This window comes from Misgurnus anguillicaudatus, chromosome 20, assembly GCF_027580225.2.
Source record: "Misgurnus anguillicaudatus chromosome 20, ASM2758022v2, whole genome shotgun sequence".
Taxonomy (NCBI): domain Eukaryota; kingdom Metazoa; phylum Chordata; class Actinopteri; order Cypriniformes; family Cobitidae; genus Misgurnus; species Misgurnus anguillicaudatus.
The window spans coordinates 35677452-35701374 of NC_073356.2; the positions used below are offsets into that span (position 1 = coordinate 35677452).

At 37.0% G+C, this 23923-nt stretch overlaps 1 long non-coding RNA gene and 1 pseudogene across 2 annotated transcripts; both read left to right on the forward strand.

Moving 5' to 3' along the window:
• LOC141351629 (uncharacterized) overlaps positions 1-23923 on the forward strand; it is a 254342-nt pseudogene that overhangs the window by 201485 nt on the left and 28934 nt on the right.
• On the forward strand, positions 13631-20238 carry LOC141351556 (uncharacterized). Of its 2 annotated transcripts, none has more exons than XR_012359846.1 (2): positions 13631-17016; positions 19200-20238. It is a non-coding gene; the product is annotated as an uncharacterized lncRNA (long non-coding RNA). The 2 variants fall into 2 exon arrangements; XR_012359847.1 differs by having other exon boundaries at positions 19203-20238.

Here is a 23923-nt window from a genome sequence, read left to right on the forward strand (position 1 = left end):
AAAAAATGGCATCCACTAGTGATTACCCTCCGAGTCACGAGTCAAACGGTCCAACCCCCGTGTCTCTACGATGTTCTGATGCGGAGATATAAGGCTTTGTTTACTCTGTTGCTAGGGTACTGTATTTGGTTGCTAGGGGAAAAAATGGCATCCACTAGTGATTACCCGCCGAGTCACGAGTCAAACGGTCCAACCCCCGTGTCTCTACGATGTTCTGATGCGGAGATATAAGGCTTTGTTTATTCGGTTGCTAGGGTGCTCAAATTTGGTTGCTAGGGGCGTGGCCTGGGAGTGGCCAATGATGTGCCCAATTGTTACACCCCTAGTCACAAGTAAAACGGTCCAACCCCCGTGTCTCTACGATGTTCTGATGCCGAGATATAACTGTTTGAATTTTATGTTGCTAGGGTGCTCAAAAGTGGTTGCTAGGGGCGTGGCTTAGTAAGGCTTTAAGGATCCTGAGAGACTGATTGGATGCCTGAGTAAAATGAGCCCACCCCCATGTCTCTATGACACTGTGGTGCAAAGATATCCATCTAGGCATTTTATAATGGCAGTCTATGGGATAGGTTGCTAGGGTGCCCAAAATGGTTGCTAGGGTGAACTTACACCCCATTGTGGGGGACGTCCTGAAAGAGTCTAGCACCCTCTTCAATTGTTTTGACCCACATGTTTCTACGAAATCCTCGCTCGGACCTATGACCCGTCAAAGTTTTTCGCAATGTTAAGTCTATGGGATTTTCGCCCATTGACTTTGAATGGAAAATTTCGGGTGCCTCTTACACCCCAGGGGTACAGCTTACACCCCAATGTGATGTTTGTTCTTAAAGAGCCTACCACCCTCTTCAAATGTTGTAACCCACATGTTCCTACAAAAACTTCGAGCAGAGCTATGACCCTTCAAAGTTCGACGCAATGTTAAGTCAATGGGATTTTTCGGGTGGTTTTTCGCCCCCCTTTCGAAAACCTTGCACCCGATTGCTTATAAAAGATATAGCCCACTTCTCCTCAACAATCCGGTCAAGTTGGTCCCTCTTTTATGGCTCTACGACAAACCGTGCGGGACGAGTTACGCGCCGAAATTTTGTGCAGACATAAGAATAAAGATATAATAATAATTATAACTAGATATTAAAGTTTGAAGACAAACTTTATGTTGGCTTGAAAAAGCGTAGCTTGAACGTTTAAAACGGTTTGACAGAAGTTTAGTTTAGTAGGCTATCTGGCTGTTAGAATGTTTAAGTATGAAGGTAGCATGATTAGCATGAAGTTAGCCTGATGTTAGCATGATTAGCATGAAGCTAACATGATGCTAGCATGATTAACATGAAGCTAGCATGATGCTAGCATGATTAGCATGAAGCTAGCATGATGATAGCATGATTAGCATGAAGCTAGCATGATGCTAGCATGATTAGCATTAAGCTAACATGATGTTAGCATGATTAGCATGAAGCTAGCATGATGCTAGCATGATTAGCATGAAGCTAACATGATGCTAGCATGATTAGCATGAAGCTAGCATGATGCTAGCATGATTAGCATGAAGCTAGCATGATGCTAGCATGATTAGCATGAAGCTAGCATGATGTTAACATGATTAGCATGAAGCTAACATGATTAGCATGAAGCTAGCATGATGCTAGCATGATTAGCATGAAGCTAGCATGATGTTAGCATGATTAGCATGAAGCTAACATGATGCTAGCATGATTAGCATGAAGCTAGCATGATGCTAGCATGATTAGCATGATGCTAGCATGATTAGCATGAAGCTAGCATGATGCTAGCATGATTAGCATAAAGCTAGCATGATGCTAGCATGATTAGCATGAAGCTAGCATGATGCTAGCATGATTAGCATGAAGCTAGCATGATGCTAGCATGATTAGCATGAAGCTAGCATGATGCTAGCATGATTAGCATAAAGCTAGCATGATGCTAGCATGATTAGCATGAAGCTAGCATGATGCTAGCATGATTAGCATGAAGCTAGCATGATGCTAGCATGATTAGCATGATGCTAGCATGATTAGCATGAAGCTAGCATGATGCTAGCATGATTAGCATGAAGCTAGCATGATGCTAGCATGATTAGCATGAAGCTAGCATGATGCTAGCATGATTAGCATGAAGCTAGCATGATGCTAGCATGATTAGCATGAAGCTAGCATGATGTTAATATGATTAGCATGAAGCTATCATGATGTTAGCATGAAACTAGCATGATTCTAGCATGATTAGCATGAAGCTAGCATGATTCTAGCATGATTAGCATGAAGCTAGCATGATTCTAGCATGATTAGCATGAAGCTAGCATGATGTTAGCATGATTAGCATGAAGGTAGCATGAGGCTAGCATGATTAGCATGAAGCTAGCATGATTTAACGTGAAGCTAGCATGATTAGCATGATGCTAACATGATTAGCATGACGCTAGCACTATTTAGCGTGCAGCTAACAAGATTTAACATGAAGTTAGCATGATTTAGCATGAAGTTAGCAAGATTTATTATGAAATTAGCATAAAGCTAGCATGAAACTAGCATGAAGCTAGTATGACTTAGCATGGAGCTAGCATGAACCTAGCATGACCCAAAGACCCAACCCCCATGTCTCTATGATGTTCAGACCAAGAGATATAAGGCTTTGTTTATTATGTTGCTAGGGTGCTCAAATTTGGTTGCTAGGGGCGTGGCTTAATGCCTCAATAAGAATCCTATTAAGACTGATTGGATGCCTGAGTAAAATGAGCCCACCCCTATGTCTCTATGACACTCTGGTGTAAAGATATCCATCTGGGCTTTTTATAATGGTAGTCTATGGGAGATGTTGCTAGGGTACCCAAAATTGTTGCTAGGGGCGTGGCTAAATAGCTTTGGGGCGATCCTAAGAGACTGATTGGATGACTGAGTAAAATGAGCCCACCCCCATGTCTCTACGACACTCTAAAGTAAAGATATTCCATCTGGGACGCGTTTATTCCCTTATATGGGCATGCTTCCTGCCCCATTATAAGTCAATGGGAAATTTTGGGGGCCTCTTACACCCCAGGGGTACAGCTTACACCCCATTGTGATGTATGTTCTTACAGAGCCTGTCAGCCACCTTAAATGTGGTAAGCCACAAGTTTCTACAAGTTTCTCACTCGCAGCTATGACGCGTCAAAGTTTGTCTCAATGTTAAGTCAATGGAAATTTTGGGGTGTTCGAGACCCCCGTTTAGGAATTCGGAAGGTCCCATCAGTTAGAAAAGATATAGCACACTAAGTCAGACCAGTCTGAAGGTCTGTGGAAAATTTGGTGCATGTAGCTTGAAAGCCCTAGGACGAGTTAGTGTCAGAAATTTTGGGGGGAGAAAAAGAATAATAATAATAACTAGATATTAAAGTTTGAAGACAAACTTTATGTTGGCTTGAAAAAGCGTAGCCTGAACGTTTAAAACGGTTTGACAGAAGTTTAGTTTAGTAGGCTATCTGGCTGTTGGTATGTTTAGGTATGAAGGTAGCATGATTTAGCATGATTTATCATAATGCCAACATGATAAACATGAAGCTAGGATGATTAGCATGATGCTAGCATGATTAACATGAAGCTAGCATGATGCTGGCATGATTAGCATGAAGTTAGCATGATTAGCATGAAGCTATCATGATTACCATGAAGCTAGCATGATTAGCATGAAGCTAGCATGATGCTAGCATGATTAGCATGAAGCTAGCATGATGCTAGCATGATTAACATGAAGCTAACATGATGTTAGCATGATTAGCATGAAGCTAACATGATGTTAGCATGATTAGCATGAAGCTAGCATGATGCTAGCATGATTAGCATGAAGCTAGCATGATGCTAGCATGATTAGAATGAAGCTAGCATGATGTTAGCATGATGCTAGCATGATTAGCATGATGCTAACATGATGTTAGCATGATTAGCATGAAGCTAACATGATGTTAGCATGATTAGCATGAAGCTAGCATGATAAGCATGAAGCTAGCATGATGCTAGCATGATTAACATGAAGCTAACATGATGTTAGCATGATTAGCATGAAGTTAACATGATGCTAACATGATTAGCATGAAGCTAGCATGATGCTAGCATGATTAGCATGAAGCTAGCATGATGCTAGCATGATTAGCATGAAGCTAGCATGATGTTAGCATGATGCTAGCATGATTAGCATGATGCTAACATGATGCTAGCATGATTAGCATGAAGCTAACATGATGCTAGCATGATTAGCATGATGCTAGCATGATTAGCATGAAGCTAACATGATGCTAGCATGATTATCATGAAGGTAGCATGATTAGCATGAAGCTAACATGATGCTAGCATGATTAGCATGAAGCTAGCATGATGCTAACATGATAAGCATGAAGCTAGCATGAAGTTAGCATGATGTTAGCATGATTAGCATGAAGCTAGCATGAAGCTAGCATGATTAGCATGAAGCTAACATGAAGCTAGCATGATGGTAGCATGATTAGCATGAAGCTAGCATGTTGCTAGCATGATTAGCATGATGCTAACATGATTAGCATAAAGCTAGCATGATTAGCATAAAGCTAGCATGTTGCTAGCATGATTAGCATGAAGCTAGCATGATGTTAGCATGATTAGCATGAAGCTAGCATGAAACTAGCATGATTCTAGCATGATTAGCATGAAGCTAGCATGATTCTAGCATGATTAGCATGAAGCTAGCTTTATTCTAGCATGATTAGCATGAAGCTAACATGATGTTAGCATGATTAGCATGAAGGTAGCATGAGGCTAGCATGATTAGCATGAAGTAAGCATGAGGTTAGCATGATTAGCATGAAGCTAGCATGATTTAACGTGAAGCTAGCATGATTATCATGATGTTAACATGATTAGCATGACGCTAGCACTATTTAGCGTGCAGCTAACAAGATTTAACATGAAGTTAGCATGATTTAGCATGAAGTTAGCAAGATTTATTATGAAATTAGCATAAAGCTAGCATGAAACTAGCATGAAGCTAGTATGACTTAGCATGGAGCTAGCATGAAGCTAGCATGACCCAAAGACCCAACCCCCATGTCTCTATGATGTTCAGACCAAGAGATATAAGGCTTTGTTTATTATGTTGCTAGGGTGCTCAAATTTGGTTGCTAGGGGCGTGGCTTAATGCCTCAATAAGAATCCTATTAAGACTGATTGGATGCCTGAGTAAAATGAGCCCACCCCTATGTCTCTATGACACTCTGGTGTAAAGATATCCATCTGGGCTTTTTATAATGGTAGTCTATGGGAGATGTTGCTAGGGTACCCAAAATTGTTGCTAGGGGCGTGGCTTAATAGCTCTGGGGCGATCCTAAGAGACTAATTGGATGACTGAGTAAAATGAACCCACCCCCATGTCTCTACGACACTCTAAAGTAAAGATATTCCATCTGGGACGCGTTTATTCCCTTATATGGGCATGCTTCCTGCCCCATTATAAGTCAATGGGAAATTTTGGGGGCCTCTTACACCCCAGGGGTACAGCTTACACCCCATTGTGATGTATGTTCTTACAGAGCCTGTCAGCCACCTTAAATGTGGTAAGCCACAAGTTTCTACAAGTTTCTCACTCACAGCTATGACCCGTCAAAGTTTGTCTCAATGTTAAGTCAATGGAAATTTTGGGGTGTTCGAGACCCCCGTTTAGGAATTCGGAAGGTCCCATCAGTTAGAAAAGATATAGCACACTAAGTCAGACCAGTCTGAAGGTCTGTGGAAAATTTGGTGCATGTAGCTTGAAAGCCCTAGGACGAGTTAGTTGCCGAAATTTTGGGGGGAGAAAAAGAATAATAATAACTAGATATTAAAGTTTGAAGACAAACTTTATGTTGGCTTGAAAAAGCGTAGCCTGAACGTTTAAAACGGTTTGACAGAAGTTTTGTTTAGTAGGCTATCTGGCAGTTAGTATGTTTAAGTATGAAGATAGCATGATTTTGCATGAAGCTAACATGATAAGCATGAAGCTAGCATGATGTTAGCATGATTAGCATGAAGCTAGCATGAAGTTAGCATGGTTAGCATGAAGCTAGCATGATGTTAGCATGAAGCTAGCATGATTAGCATGAAGCTAGCATGATGCTAGCATGATTAGCATGAAGCTAGCGTGATTAGCATAAAGCTAACATGATTAGCATGAAGTTAGCATGATTAGCATGAAGCTAGCATGATTAGCATGAAGCTAGCATGATTAGCATGAAGTTAGCATGATTAGCATGAAGCTAGCATGATGCTAGCATGATTAGCATGAAGCTAGCAGGATGCTAACATGATTAGCATGAAGTTAGCATGATGGTAGCATGATTAGCATGAAGTTAGCATGATGCTAGCATGATTAGCATGAAGCTAGCATGATGTTAACATGATTAGCATGAAGTTAGCATGATGTTAGCATGATTAGCATGAAGCTAGCATGATGCTAGCATGATTAGCATGAAGCTAGCATGATGCTAGCATGATTAGCATGAAGCTAGCATGATTAGCATGAAGCTAACATGATGCTACCATGATTAGCATGAAGCTAGCATGAAGCTAGCATGATTAGCATGAAGCTAGCATGAAGCTAGCATGATTAGCATGAAGCTAGCATGATTAGCATGAAGCTAGCATGATGCTAAGCATGATTAGCATGAAGCTAGCATGATGCTAAGCATGATTAGCATGAAGCTAACATGAAGCTAGCATGATTAGCATGAAGCTAGCATGATTCTAGCATGATTAGCATGAAGCTACCAGGTTGTTAACATGATTAGCATGAAGCTAGCATGATTAGCATGAAGCTAGCATGATGCTAGCATGATTAGCATGAAGTAAACATGAGGTTAGCATGATTAGCATGAAGCTAACATGATTTAACGTGAAGTTAGCATGATTAGCATGATGTTAGCATGATTAGCATGAAGCTAGCACTATTTAGCGTGAAGCTAACAAGATTTAACATGAAGCTAGCATGATTTAGCATGAAGTTAGCAAGCTACATTATGAAATTAGCATAAAGCTAGCATGAAACTAGCATGAAGCTAGTATGACTTAGCATGGAGCTAGCATGAAGCTAACATGACCCAAAGACCCAACCCCCATGTCTCTATGATGTTCAGTTCCAAAGATATTAGGCTTTGTTTATTATGTTGCTAGGGTGCTCATATTTGGTTGCTAGGGGCGTGGCTTAACACCTCAATAAGAATCCTATTAAGACTGATTGGATGCCTGAGTAAAATGAGCCCACCCCAATGTCTCTATGACACTCTGGTGCAAAGATATCCATCTGGGCTTTTTACAATGGTAGTCTATGGGAGATGTTGCTAGGGTACTCAAAATTGTTGCTAGGGGCGTGGCTAAATAGCTTTGGGGCGATCCTAAAAGACTGATTGGATGACTGAGTAAAATGAGCCCACCCCCATGTCTCTACGACACTCTAAAGTGAAGATATTCCATCTGGAACGCTTTTATTCCCTTATATGGGCAATGGGAAATTTTGGGGGCCTCTTACACCCCAGGGGTACAGCTTACACTCCATTGTGAGGTATGTTCTTACACAGCCTGTCAGCCTCCTTAAATGTGGTAAGCCACAAGTTTCTACAAGTTTCTCACTCACAGCTATGATCCGTCAAAGTTTGTCTCAATGTTAAGTCAATGGAAATTTTGGGGTGTTCGAGCCCCCCGTTTAGGAATTCGGAAGGTCCCATCAGTTAGAAAAGATATAGCACACTAATTCAGACCAGTCTGAAGGTCTGTGGAAGATTTGGTGCATGTAGCTTGAAAGCCCTAGGACGAGTGAGTGTCAGAAATTTGGGGTAGAATAATAATAATAATAATAATAATAAGATATAAGTTTAATAGCAATAACAATATATTGGCTTTTTCAAAGCCAACATAACTAGATATTAAAGTTTGAAGACAAACTTTATGTTGGCTTGAAAAAGCGAGTCTGAACATTTTTAACAATTTCACAGGATAAACGTTTACTTGAGAAGTTTAGTTTAGTCTAGCTGTTTGCATGTTTTAGTATGATGCTAGCATGATTAAACAAAGTTACCATGACTTAACATGAAGCTAACACGATTTAACATCATTTAACAAAGTTAACATTATGTTAGCATAATTTAGAATGAAGTTAGCATGATTTAGCATAAAGTTAGCATGATTTAATACAAAGCTATAGCCTATAGTTTAGCATGAAGCTCCCTGCTGAAAAAACTGCATCACACCAGCATGGACCAGCGTGGAAATTATGCTGGTTTGATGCTGGTTTAGCTGGTGGTTTCAAGCACCAAAACACAACATATGCTGGTCTTGCTGGTATGACCAGCATGGGATGCTGGTGCTACTGCTTGTTTGGTGCTGGTTTAGCTGGTGCTAATGCTGGTGCTGATGCTGGTTTAGCTTGTGTTCAGTAGCTAACCAGCACCAAAACACAACATATGCTGGTCTTGCTGGTATGCTGCTTTGTTCAGCAGGGCTAGCTTGATTTAATATGAGGCTAGCTAGGATGATTAGCTAGGATGCTGCTATGCAGTTGCTATGTAATTGTTAGCTACAAGATCAGAGTATGCAGTAAACATGAAGGTTTTGATGCTTGAAACTTCAATATATTTAAATTCATTATTAGTTGGGAAAACATTTATGCAGCATTTTTCGAACAATAATGTAATGCATAATGATATTCATGTTTTTTTACGTCTGGGAACTGATACACAGTATACTTTAATGCACACTGCTGTTGTTTTTATGTGAATATTGATGCATCTTTTCCTTTATCTATGTTTTAGACAAGATAAATAGGATGTTGACCTTTGATCTTTCCCAGCTGGTGCTTTACTGCAACATCTATGTGAATTGTTTGCCATTTAAGAGGTTCACAAATAGTCACTAGGATAATGACACTGATGATAGTGTGTCTGTACCTATTGATTGATACCTTTATTGCCCGGAAGGGAATTTATTCTGCACTCAAGGAAGCCACATTAACAAACATCCAACGACATTGCAAACATAAAAAAACAAAACATAAACAACACAAGACAATAATAATAGCAATAATAATGGCCTAAAATAAGTCCAATATCTAAATAAATCGATAGCTAATTAAAATTGTCTAATTAAAAATGTCTATAAAAAATTATTTTTGTGCCTCTGTCTGATCTGTTCAGTAACTGAATGCTCCTCGGTACAAATGATGTAATGGCACGTTTCGTTTTTGTTGATGGCAATCGAAATCTACATCCAGATGGGAGTAAGAAGAACTCTAAGAAAAGTGGGTGGGATGGATCATCCAGTATCCTCAATGCCAGATTGAGGGTATACTGGTCTGTAAGATTGGAGATGGTTTTAACATCAGATCCAGTAATTTTTCTGCCCATTTTAGTCACAGTCACCTTATCCAGCATATTCCAGTTCTATCAGTGCCATCTTATCACTGTGTAATATTTTAGGCCAGAGCTTCCCAAACTTAACACTGGTAAGCCCCCCCAAAAACATAGCAAAAGCTCCACGACCCCCCCCCCCCATTTGTAGTATAACATATATTTTTAATAAAGCCGATTGTCTCTTTGCACATTACCAACATTTAATAACCAGTTTTTAAGAATCTCATGTGAATCATGAGAACTATGGAAAGTATTTTATATTCTGTTGAAAGATGACGTAAAAATTCTTTACAAATAAATGAAGAGTTTCGTTGCAAAACGAGATAAATCAATTTTTTTACATTTTTGTGAAAATATGTTTATTATTATGTTATCATATTATTATTTTGTTTTATGGTGCTACTTAGCTGTATTTTTTAAGTTATGAAGGTTTAAATCAAAACAAACCAAATCGCAATTGAATTGAAATTAATTGGAATGCACAACCAAAAAACAAGATTTCTGAACAATTAAAAAAATGGTGGTTATCTCGTTTTGCAACGAAACTCTTCATATATAAAACCATAACACTACATACTTTCTGCATAGTATTTACCATTATAACACAAAGGGGTGGTTTCCCGGACAGGGATTAGACTAGTCCTAGACTAAAATAAATATAAGAGCTGTCCAAACTGAAAACAACATGCACTGACATATCTTAAAATACATCAGTGCCCTTTGTTTTTCCTTAAAATGCACGCCAGTATGTTTTTAGTAAGGCATGTTTATTCAAACTAGTTATATTTCATAATTAAACTAAGGCCTTGTCCTGTCTTAAGCTAATCCCAGTCTGGGAAACCACCCAAAAGTGTGTAACAGAAGCTACATAGCTCACAAATAGTTCATAAATCTATTGCAATGAATTACATAACTATGTTAAAAAATATAAAAAATATATATAAAAACGTTTAAGCAATGTATCTCACCTCAGTATAATAAAAAAATGAAATAAATATAAACAAATATACAATATATACATAAATACGCTTTAATATCACATGATTTTTTTATTTAGCCTAGTCAAGGTCCCCCGCAGTACTGCGACGGCCCACTGGGGGGCAGCGGCCCACAGTTTGGGAAGCACTGTTTAAGGCAAAGAATTTATCAATTTATTGTAGAATTGTCCATTTTGGGCATTTCTCAAAGTTAATCAATTAAATAAAATAACGAACAAAATGATAAGCATTTTATATATATAAGAGCAAATGAGTTCATATGGCCATTGATAGCATTATATTTATTTTATTTTCATTTATTTCACTGTTTAAGGAAGCTTTTCTTGTTTTATTATTTTTAATATTATGGTTTAATATTGTCTGCCCCGTATCCAAAGCTCAAATGTGATAATATTTTATATATATTTTTGAAATACTTTTGATACACGACTAGTATTCAGGTATTAGGTAACATCACGTGATTAATTCAAACCAATGAGACGACAGCTTTGGACGAGAGTCTGTATAGCTAATGAGCTTGCTTCCGGTTCTCACTGGTTTTGCCTTCACTGAGCGAGCGCCACTTTCTCAGCTATCTCTTGAGGTAAGTCAAATTTCCTCATAAAAGTCTTAAAATTTCACAGGCAGACGGTGGATTAATCAATTTGATGATTTTAAATATGTCGATTGTTAATTTAGATGAGTGTAATATTACTTACGTTTAAACAATAAAGAAATATAACGGATTATCTTCTGCTATCATTGTTTTCTGAGGTAAATTATGCGTTGGAAAAAAACAAACGGATAGTTCAAATAATTGTAGCCTAAGAAATTGTGGCTAAAGCCCATTTTTATTGTTTATATGATTTTAGTTTGATATATTGTTAATGTGAACCGTTAAACGGACGGACCGACCGAACAATTTCAGTGAGGGAAAAGGTAACCGTTAACTTAAGTGGTTGTCAGACACTCAGGCGTCTGCCTGTTTTTGGTAACAAAAATCAACTTAACCGAGGTTATATGGATGGTAGGAACAACCACTTAAGTTGTGGACTAACATATGCAATTATATGTAATAAATGCATGGTGTCGTCTATAGAAGAATAACATAACGTTACGTTACTCGAAGCTACAGTGACATCTGCAGGCGAGGCTTTACTTAAATGCCTTGTTTGTTCATGAGTTTTTGACCTGTTTCATATTTTATCATAGTTTTTACGTTCATTTTGATGTTATGGTAACTTAACTTATTTGTTTAAGATACGTTTGGTAGGCGCGAACATAGATATGTATATAAAGGCTAGATGGCTCATGGCGGAGTCCCTAACGGCATCACCTGGCGGCCATCTTACGACAGGGCGCTCGCTCACTCGTAGCATTGAGTTTAATGGTGCAGGTACTTTTAAATGACCATAACTTGCTCAATTTTCTACCGATTTTCAAACGGTTTGGGTTTTTACAAACGTTATTAACGTGGCTATAATTCTGGATGCTTTAACATGTTTCATGAATTTATTTTTTATTTTTACTATAGGTATGCAGTGTCATAGGTACATCATTGACGTTTATAACACACCAAACCGTTTGAAAATCGGTAAAAAATTAAGCAAGTTATGGTCATTTAAAAGTACCTGCATCATTAAAACTCAATGCTACGAGTGAGCGAGCGCCCTGTCGTAAGATGGCCGCCAAAATGCGGACGTTGCACTCAATTGGCCAGCATCGCGGACGAGCCATCTAGCCTTTACATATCTGTTCGCGCCCAGCTTGAGCTTCCGCATTATTAACAGTGGCTGAATCCCAAACCGCCCACCTCCACACCACACAGTACGCAAAGTAGCGCTTTTTACATACTATGTAGTATGGAAGTAGGCGGCTTGGGATTCAGCCACTGTTATGCTGCGTTCCAGGGAACCGGTGTTGTGTCGAACTCAGTTCCCCCTATGTTTCCCTTTAGAGTAGTGCTTTTATAGCGTTTTCATCACGTTACATTTAGAAAGATTAAATATTTGAATTGGTTATACTAAAAAGGCATAATATCATGTATTTTATAATACAATTTATTAAATATTTCATACATTTGACAGTTTTTTATTAGGGTATTTCTTTTAAAATATAGCCTGTCTTTTTCTTTTTTTTTTCTTTACTGGTTGTTTTAAAAATGTAATGTTTGCATACATAAATAAATAAATATTATACATATAATATGATTCATACTGTAAAAATAATTGACTTACCATTAAGAACAATACAGATACATTACAGAAATGCACACATCAGTAGCCATTAAAACTTTAAATATATAAATAATAAAACCTATAACGTGATAAAAACGCCATAAAAACACTACACTGAAGGGAAAAATAGGGGGAACAGACTTCGACACAACACCGGTAACCCGTAACTCACGAGTTCAAAACCACGACTCACGACTCTGAACTGGGAGTACATCGATCCAGTACGAGTTCACGGGTGGGAAGTCACGGGTTTGACTGCCGTTCCAGTGCACTTTCACCGGTAGAAGGTTGTAAAAACACGAGTTACAGGCTGCCTGGAATGCATAGGGTCGTGAGTCGTGGTTTTGAAGTCGTAACTCACGAGTTTAAAAGCCTGTCTGGAACGCAGCATTAGCTTCACTGTTATTTTAATTGCGAGAGACGAAAAAATGTTTGAACAAAGAGCCTAGGTAGGGGGAAGTACACAAAATACATGCGTTTTTTTCTAGTGTAACGTTTATTAATATGTTGGAGGCAATTCCTCAAAATATACTTTATAAAATATACTATTGTAAAAAGAATATGGTTGGTATATCAACCCTTATGATTTGATAATAATGTATGTTTTTTTTCTCTTTCCCCTGTACTTTTGTTACATCATTTTTTTGCTGTCTAGACATTTTTGTGGTAAGTCATTTATATAAGAATCTCTGTTGCAACATAATACTTTTTTTCTGAACAGTTAACCTTGCACATGATATTTAAGTAGTAATGTTTAATTTTTCTTTCTTTTGCTCTTTTGAAAACTTTAACTGCTTTAGCTAAGTAAGTATTATTTTTGAATGTCAAATTCTTACCAAATGTACAAGCTGTGACATATTTTATTTAGATATTTAGTGACCATTTCATTTTCTTCTGTTTGATTTTCTCTAGACCTCAGCCAAAATTCTGGTTTTGCTGGGCAACAGCACCTATTTAATACAATTTTTTATAGCGAACCCAAAGGCTCTTTTCAGAGCCATCCACATTTGGTAAGTCATTTTCAATTACTTTTGAATCAGTAATTGCCTAATGACATTATAACATTGTTTTTCTGTTAATGTAACAGATATTGTTTACCAATGTTTATTGTTGTTTGTCAGTTTTGGCCATTTCAGCATGTTTGAAATAGGGGTGTAACGGTTCAAATTACTCACGTTTCGGTGCGTATCACGGCTTAGGGTCACAGTTTCAGTACACATTGGTCACAACAGGCTGCTTTACAAAAATAAAAACCTAAGCCGTTTTTAACCTCTGGCAAAATCAACATTTTCACTTAAGAGCACTTGTATTATTATACTATATACCAGCTTTACTGTGCAATTCAATATGAACATAAAATAGCTTAGAACACTGGGTTACTTTTTATATTCTATGCCGCTATCCTCAAGTTTTTTTTTTGCAAGAAGATAGGTTTGTTAAAATTCAAACACAGAAGGCAGTTTGTGCTGTTTCTGTCTCACCTGCGATCGTGTGCTATCAACAAAACCCTGGTGATGACGTGTAAAGCGACTCGTCATATTAGATGTATTGCCTTAGGCATACAGCACTTCCGAATTTTACAGTTTTGTCCACATTTTCTTGAGCATCGTTGCTGCAGTAGACTTAAATGCAGCTGGGCATGACTCTGTTAGCGTCTTTTCTCCTTTGTTTGCCGTGCTAAACGGTCTGTGAAACACACAAACACGCGAGGATGAACTGTGAGGTTGGCAACAAATTTGCATACTTCGAGTTGATGCACAGGTACTCTCACCTTAACACATGCAGAGATTATTCAGAACCATACATTAGCTTTTTTATGCATCGTTTTTTCACCAAACTATAATAGAAATGTGTGGTCGAATTAAACACGGTGCACGTGCGTCCCAAACTATGGGCGGAAAACAGGACGATTCGATTCTTTACCGAGAACCGTTACACTCCTAGTTTGAAAGTAAAACTGACTTTATTGAAGATGTACTCCACCTTCAGAAATAAAAATGATAGATTTTTTTACTTAGCCCCATCTAAGACATCTAAGGTGTTTATGCCTTTTTTTCATCAGCTGAACACAATCAGAGTTCTAATTATTAATATCCTGGCTCCTTTTTGCTTTGTAATAAGTTTGATCATGGACCAAACATTTACGATCTCAAAAAGGTCCATCCATCCATCATTAAAGTAATCCATATACAACCCAGTGGTTTAATAAATGTATTTAGAAGCAAAGTATAAGGTTTATAAGAAAAAGTTTAGTTCTGAGCACTTTTAGTGATTAGTTACATATACGTAATTTTATAAAACAAAATCAACTATAGATTTAAATATAGTGGTATGTAAAATGTTATTGGTTCTTGTGTTTCATCATGAGTTGTGACAAAACTGACAGTCGTTAGACACTAAATGTTTTATTGTCTGTTTATTTAAGGTATGTTTTGTAACTAAAAGGTCAAAATATGAATTGTTTTTTTATTAACCCACTGGATACATTAAATTTTGATTACTTTAATAATGGATGGATGCAGTTTTTGGAGCTTCCAAACATTTGGTCCCTGATCAGAGCCACCACAAAGCAAGGAACAGCCAGGGCACCATTTAATATAGGTCTGGTTGTATTCAACTGAACAAAGAAAGACAAACATCTTGGATGACAAGGGGGTGAGTTAAAAAAAATTTAATTCTGAAGATGGCATTTTACAGTTTAGGTTCTATTGTGTTGCCTGATGCGATAATTTATTAAATTAACAATCTTTACATTAATACCACAGGAAAGGGAACATTTTGAACAGGAATATCATATAATTAATTGTTTATTCTGAAGCATATGTGACTAACTCGATCATTTTGGGTACGACTAAATAAGATCAAGACTTAATTTTTACCAATTATTATAGGACAGCAGAAACACTGAAGTTTGAATGACATTATACTGCACATTGTGGACCTTTGTATTTAGAAACTATTTAGACCCCCTACACAGTTCAATTTTGTTAGGTCTCAATCTGATACTACAATAATCCCCCCCCCCCCCCTCTCTTATTATTAATCTGCACTCAGTACCCCATTATGAGAAACTGAAAACAGGATTTTGGAAATGTCTAAATGTATTTAAAAGAAAAAAAAATGAAATTATTCAGACACTTTACTTGGTAGTTAGTTGAAGCACTTTTTGCAGCAAGTACAGCCTCGAGTCTTTTTGGGAATGACGCAACAAGCTTTGCACATCTGGATTGAAGGAATTTCTGCCATTCTTCCTTTTAAATCCTTTCAAGCTCAGTGAGTTTGGATGTGAACTGTCGGCTGACAGCCGTTTTCAGGTCTCTCCAGAGATGCTTGGTGAGGTTGAAGTCAGGGCTTTGGTTGGTCCACTTCTCACATAGTTGTCCCTAAACCACTACTGTGTTGTCCTTGTTCTTTGCTTAGGGTCATTTTCATAAAGTTTTAGTGAGGATATCTCAGTGGACTCGAGTCAAGGTGTAGAAAATCTCGGCATTGATCAACACAAATAAATGGCACCTAAACAAAATTTCTAGTGTTATCGCAAAGGGTCTGAATACTTAAGTAAATGTGAAATTATTTTTTTCCTTTAAAACATTTTACAGAAATGTCTTAAATTCAGTTTTCACTTTGTCATTATGGGGTACTAGATGTTGATTAATGAGAATGATTTAAATTCTTTTTTTTTTGAGTCAGAAGATTTTAATTAGGCCTTGAAAAGCTGCATCTGACATGGGACTTTTATTAACACACCCCCAGGTTCACAGACAAGGTTTAGTAAAACACATCTTAAGATATGCCAGTGCCATTGATTTGTCTTATGATACACACCAGTAATGTCTTCTTCAAAGGAGTGCTTTTTAAAGATGCTTAATAGGCTTGTCTGTGAAACCAGTCCACAGTGTTTAATATTGTGACAACAATTATCTTTGGAAAGTAATATAATTTTAAATTCTTGAGGTATATATAAATTATTAAAAGGATTAATGCAAACATAACAAATTTGCAAATAAAGTAAAGGGGTTTAAGTACTTTCTAAATACACTGTAAATGTGGTCATGCCTACTTTGAACTAATTTGTCGTTTTTGTTGATTTTGTTTTTCCTAGATTGGACATCTAATTCATCTTTGTAAGTAACAGTTACATATTTCACATTTAAAGCATTAGTTCATCTTATGTTTATCAGCTTACCCCCAGGCCGTCCAAGATGTAGGTGAATTTGTAATTTTAAATTCTTGAGGTATATATAAATTATAAAAAGGATTAATGCAAACATAACAAATTTGCAAATAAAGTAAAGGGGTTTAAGTACTTTCTAAATACACTGTAAATGTGGTCATGCCTACTTTGAACTAATTTGTCGTTTTTGTTGATTTTGTTTTTCCTAGATTGGACATCTAATTCATCTTTGTAAGTAACAGTTACATATTTCACATTTAAAGCAATAGTTCATCTTATGTTTATCAGCTTACCCCCAGGCCACCCAAGATGCAGGCGAATTCGCCTCCTCAGCAAAACACAAATATAGACCTTCAACCCTCAACCGCTTCAGTCTGTCAGATGTATAATGCATGTGGGTGGCAACAAAACTCGACAGAGGAATGTACAGACAAATCCAAATTAAACTCTGCGGCTCATGACGACAACTCAATGTCCTAAGACATGAAACGATCGGTTTGTGCAAGAAACCGAAAAGTATTTATATAATTTTTTTACCTTCAATACAGCACTATGCCTAAAGGAGTACGTGTGTGCACATCTTCTTCTTGGTGTTTAAGGGTGGGTTGCAAACCAACTTCATAAGAGCACACCGCCACCCACTACATCGGTGCCCCGCATAGTGCTTATGCACCCTCATGCAGTGCACCCGATACAATGGGTGGCAGCATGCACCCATGAAGCTGGTTCGCAACCTGTTGGTTCAGTTTTATCTCTTAGGACATTGATGTGTCGTCACGAGCCGCAGAGTTATTTTTCTCTATCAAATTTTGATACCATCCACATGCATATTCACTGAGAGACTGAACGGTTGGAGTTAAAAATCTACATTTGTGTTTTACTGAAGAAACAAAGTCACCTACAATTCGGATGGCCTGATGGTAAGCTGATAAACATAAAAATTTAATTTTTAGACAAACTATTGCTTTAACAATGGGGGAGATATGACTGGGATTTTATTAAAATAATTTTCCTAAGGCTGAATAATATTACTCAACATAAAATTTGTACAGATTAAAAAATTACTACATATCACATACCTGGCTGTCAGAATATTGCGCATTACATGCCCAAAACATAAGATCATACATCGTCCTGCTGTCTAGTCAATCTGAACACAACAAACCCATGTGTAGTCGCATCCTTGTTTCTGCCAAAATGGCAAAGCCAATATGGTTTAAAGGTAGCATCTAGTAACTGCAATGCACAATTGATTTTCACTGCATGGTTACTTTATGACCTCATGAAGGAACATACACTATTAAATTTAATCAGCAGTTTGCATGGAAATATGAAAAATATTAGAGGTGTGAATCTTCACTGGTTCCTCGATTCGATTCCGATTATTAAGTTAACGATTCGATTCAATTCGATGTTACGATGCATCATGATGCATCACGATGCATTGCATCCTTTTTTTTATTACTGCACATTGCTACATTTATATTGATGAATGTAAGAAGGCAGATACAGTATGAAAACTCCTTTTTATTTTGTTGTCTTTAAGAAGTATACTAAAGTATACTACTTATTAGGAAACAAGACAAACTTGTTCTGTAAACAGCAGACAGCAGCAACATTAGGAAAAACTAAAAGTGCATAAAACTGTCTAGTGTTTTTTAGTACTTAAGTACTTTAAGTGCATTTTTTATCACTCGTGTCTCACAACCCTCCGGCATTTTTTCTACCGCCACATACCTGTACGCGACGAATGACGTCATCAGGCTATAATCGATTATGGGTTATTACTGCATCGATGCAGAATCGTCCACCCCTGCATCGCGATGCATCGCACAATCGATTAATTGTGACACCCCTAAAAAATATTATATGATTTTAAAAGAAGAAATCAGAGTCAGTTTGTGTCATACACTTAACACTCTGTACAGAGCATCAGCTTTTGACTGCCCCACCCTTAACAGAATGGACATACAGACTGGACCTATATTCTGTGTAACCAAGATAATATAATTCAGCCTTTTCAAAAACTGATATTGGAGTGTAATATGATCTTAATACTTTGAGTTTAAAACAAAAATGTTAACTTATTTTTGTCCTGCAGTATGTTTTGTACAATTAAGTATTTACTGTTAATCATTCTGTAATATGCGTGCTTTTTTGACTTTAGAATGTAACTAACTTGTTTTTTTTCTCTTTGTGTTGTGTGTGTTTGTTATGTCCTGTCCTGACCTTTATATACATTTTCTTTCAAACTTTTATCTTGCTAAAATCATTGCTTCTCTTCTACTCTGTACTTTTACTTCACAAAAACCTGGCTGCACATTTCAAAACGTTGCTGCTTTGCTTGCTTGCTTGCTTCCTCTTCAAACGCAAACTGCATTTAAACACTGCAAAACATGCAATGCATACCCAAGCAGCTTGCCTCTTAAAAACTGCCAGGAAACCCAAAAAAAAAAAACACTGACTCAACTAAAAAAAAGCCTATAATTTCTACCCAAAAAAAACGACCCATTTTTTTACCCCACCCAGCCAATCTGTTGCCCTAACCCCAAAACACTGACTTTCCCCAAAACAGAACGTCCCTTTAACTTTTTGCTTTGACAGAAAGAGTGAGAGCAGAACTACCTACAGCTCCAGTGTGCCCTGCTGCCTTGAGTGTCTTCAACAAGCAACGTTGATTAGAGGACTGCGTTGGGAAATCAACACCATCAACACACACAATAATTTACTATAGTTTTAAAATTACATAATTTCCTATAGTCTTTTAGACTGCTTATAATAGATAATACACATTACAGTACTTTTAAAAGTCATTAATATATCAGTAAAAAAAAAATTGTTTTAGCAAGTTCATCTTTGAAACGTATTACATTTATATCTGAGTCTTTTCACATTTGCCTATACTCTACTAATTAATTGCATTAGTAATATTGCCTTTGGTTATCATTTCTGTAAAATATTGAGGTTAACAGTTCAACAGTTCCATTGCTATAGTCTTGTGTGTTTGTATATCTAATTTCTTGACTGTTTTAACGGTGAAATTTTAGTACAGTACTTTAATATATCAGTAAAATATTCTAAGTTTGACTGTTGTTGTAACTGCTATTTGAATAGACTACATTTAAAGGTCATTAAAATATTTTGGTTTGCCAAGTTCCTCTTTGAATCTTACCACATTGTAACATTTACCTTTATTAATTGATTGCATTACTGATATTGCTTTTGGTTAACATTTTTGTACAATATTGGGGTTGACAGTGTTTGACAGTATAACAGTTCAATTGCTATAGTTTAGTGTGTTTGTATATTTAATTTGTTGACTTGTTACTGAAATTTCAGTCCTGTACTTAAAAAGCTAATTAATATATCAGTAATATATTTACAGTTTGACTCTTGTTGTAATTGATATTTGAGTGCAGTACATTTAAAGGTAATTAAAATATCAGTAAAGTATTTTGGTTTGGCAAGTTCATATTTGAATCTTACCACGTTGTAACATTTGCCTTTACTAATTGGTTGCATTACTGGCATTGCCTTTAGTTAACATTTTATAATTCAGTGAAATACAAAGGGTTGACGGTATAACAGTTACATTGTGTGTATGTAAATACAGTAGGTTGACACTTGTTACTGTGGTATACTAGCATAACGTATAATAAGCATTAATATTCATTGAGTGGGTCTTTGTATTTGTTATTAAGGTTTTATCCGGAAAATTTGCACTTGTTTAACATACGAAAGGTACTTTGCTATAAACAGATCTTTAGATTTCTAACACCTGTTCCATCGTCATGCCACGTAAAGGTAAACGAAGTGAAGCCCAGAAGCAGCGCAGAAAGGTAGAAGCTTCACTGTGCATTAACTCCGTGTCAAGTGAGAGTGACGTAAGCCCAGACGTGCTCTCTGTTACGGCGTCCCACTGTCAAAGTGACCCGAGGTACGCTATTTATTCCAGGGGGCAACAGTGCACGTGCAATTCCTTAATGTTTCTCGCGGTGCACAACGAACGTAATGAGCTGAACAGTTTGGAATTAGATGACATTTTAAAGAAAGGTGATGCTTTGTACACTCTTGTCAAGCAAACACTACAGAGTAAAGGACAATTTCGGAGTAATTTCCTTGATTTTGATGAGCTACCGGATAAACTTGAGACAAACTTGTGCTCTTACAACATCATTAAACATGGCCAGAGGTTTGGATTACTAAGAGATGCACCTGCACTAGGCAGCTATGACAACCTCGAGAATACTCTGCAATGTCTCAGAAGTGAAATCAGCAACTGCCTGTTTTTGTGTGGACTTTATTGTGTTGCTTTGTTTAGAGATCGCTCAGGGAGGTTTGGATTTTTTGATTCACACTGCAGAACACCAGATGGCATGTCTACTAATGATGGCACGGGTACTGCTGTAATGTTGACATTTTCACGTTTAGAAGACATGATAGAGAGACTGTTGCTGTTGTTTCAAGGGTGTTTCCAGTTAAGCGATAACGTGCAATTTGATCTGCTGCCAGTATCATTCACAAGCACAACAGTATGTACTGATGTCTCCATGGAGTATCTTGATAACATAGAGCCGTGTGTAGCATCTCAGTTTCTGTCCACTAATGACCAATGTGCATCATCACAACAGCAAATTCAGGTCCGAAATCCAGTTCAGTGGCCAGTCAACATGACAGATGAAGATGAAATGGAGATTCAAACTACTGTAACTGACAATTTGGACAGAGACAAAAATGTTCAATTAAATAAACTTTCTCATAACATCTCAAAAGATTCCTCAATTCAAATTATATTGTCAGATCCAAATGATCACTGTTTGAAAACACCTGACTTGAATCAACAATCAAAAAAGCTTAACAAATCCAGAAGGCGCAATGATTACCTGATAAAATGGCACAAAAAAATGGATTTAAAAGATAGGAAACAGACAAAAAAAACTGAGCATTACAAAACAAGTACAGAATACAAGGAAAGACATAACCAAGCAATGAAGAACCGTTATCAAACCAATACGTTTTACAGGGAAAAGCACAAACAAGCTATGAAAAACAACTATAAAAAATCTGAAGAATATAAGAATAAAAAAAGAATTTATGCTATTATGAATTACAGGAATAATGAGGCATACAGAGATAAAAAAAAGAAAAAAATTATCAGCAGTTACAGTAGTAATCCACAATTCAGAGAGAGACAAAAATCATATGTCATAAGAAATTACAGAATGGATGACCATTTCAAGGAGAGACAAAAATCTTATGTTATAAGAAATTACAGAATGGATCAGCGTTTCAGAGAAAGACAAAAATCATATGTCATAAGAAATTACAGAATGGTTGAGCACTTCAGAGAGAGACAAAAATCATATGTCATAAGAAATTACAGAATGGATGATCATTTTAGACAGAGACAAAAAAGCTATGTTATAAGAAATTACAGGAATAGTGATACATTTAAAGAAAATCATAAGAGGTACATAACTGATAGATATTCAAGAGATGCAATTTTCAGGCAAAGGCAAAAAGACTATTATATAAACCGGTGCAAAATAGATTCAAAATTCTATGAACAAAGAAAGGACACGTTTAAAAAACGTTATCAACAAGACTCACTCTTCAGGGCTCGTCAGAAATCATATAATTTATTCAAAGCTAAAGACAGAATGTCAGCACTCAAAATACTTCACAAGATAAACTGTGCACAAGACATACAGCACAAATATAAAGTAATTGACTGTGTGCGCCAGGCAACACAAGTGTTCAGAAATAACCAACCTGTTGAAATACAGAATCCAGTGATATTAAAGGCATTGCAAACTTTCAGAGACATTATAAAACAGGGACCAACATATATATGCACATGCTGTGCAAGAGCACTCTTCTCAAATCAAGTGCGCACCTGTAATCATGAAAGCTATCAAAAGAATCCAACAGTTGTTTCACTATGTTTGACAGGTAACTATGTTCACATCTGTTCTGATTGTACTGATCAGTGTATGAGGAACACAGAATGGATCTGTCACAGCTGCCATTCAACACTTTTGAGAGGTGCAATGCCAGACATTGCTGTAGCCAATAAGCTTCAGTTTACTCCCATTCCTCCAGAGCTATGCAATTTGAATATTCTAGAAAGACATGTTATTGCAAAGTACATTCCTTTTGCTAAAATCTTAACACTTCCTAAAGGCCAACAGAGAGCTATAAAGGGTGCTGTGATTTCAGTTGCATCTGAAGTGGAAACAACAGTTAATTGTTTACCTAGACCAAGAAGTGAATCACAGCTGCTTACAGTGAAACTGAAAAGACGTCTTTGTTACCAAGGTCATTATCAGTATCAGACTATGAATATGCACAAGGTTTTATCTGCTTTAGGAAAACTTAAAGATATGCATTCAGAATATAAAAATATTGTTATAAATCCATCTCCCCCGGCAGATGAAATGCTGAATGAGTATGATCAGTCTTTAAATGACAGCAGTGCACACAATGAGCAAATAAACATTGACAACAACAGCCAAAGTGAAAACACAGAACGACAAAGCAATGAAAATGAACTTGATAATTCAAGTGATGACCCTGAATCTAATAATGAACAAAACTCTGGTCTTGTCTTGGACACATGTCTACAGCCCCCAGATCTTGGTCAACATTTGTTGTCTTATGATGATGGAATATTTTGTATTGCCCCTGCAGAGAAAAACAGTCCTGTAAGCATTTTTAAAATTCCTAAGCTCGAGTCTATGGCATTTCCAGTGCAGTTTCCTGATGGTAAGAACACTTTTGATGAGCCTGACAGAGTGAAATGTGTCTCCCCCAGCAGATACTTTAACACCAGGTTGTTCTCTGCAGATAACCGTTGTGCAAAGGATACAAACTACATATTTTTTGCACAGTTTGTCACAGAAATGCACATGGCCACATCTAGTATGTCCATTCAGTTGAGAAAAGCAAAACCTATGACACGTGATGGTCGTAGAATAAACTGTTCACTGCTGCAGGATAAATCTGAGTTAGAAAAACTTGTACACAACAAAGAGGCAACACGTTTCATGCAGCCACTAAGAGGAACACCAGCTTACTGGGAGAAAACTCTGCGTGATTTGTTCTCTATGCTAAGACAACTGGGCACACCTACATTTTT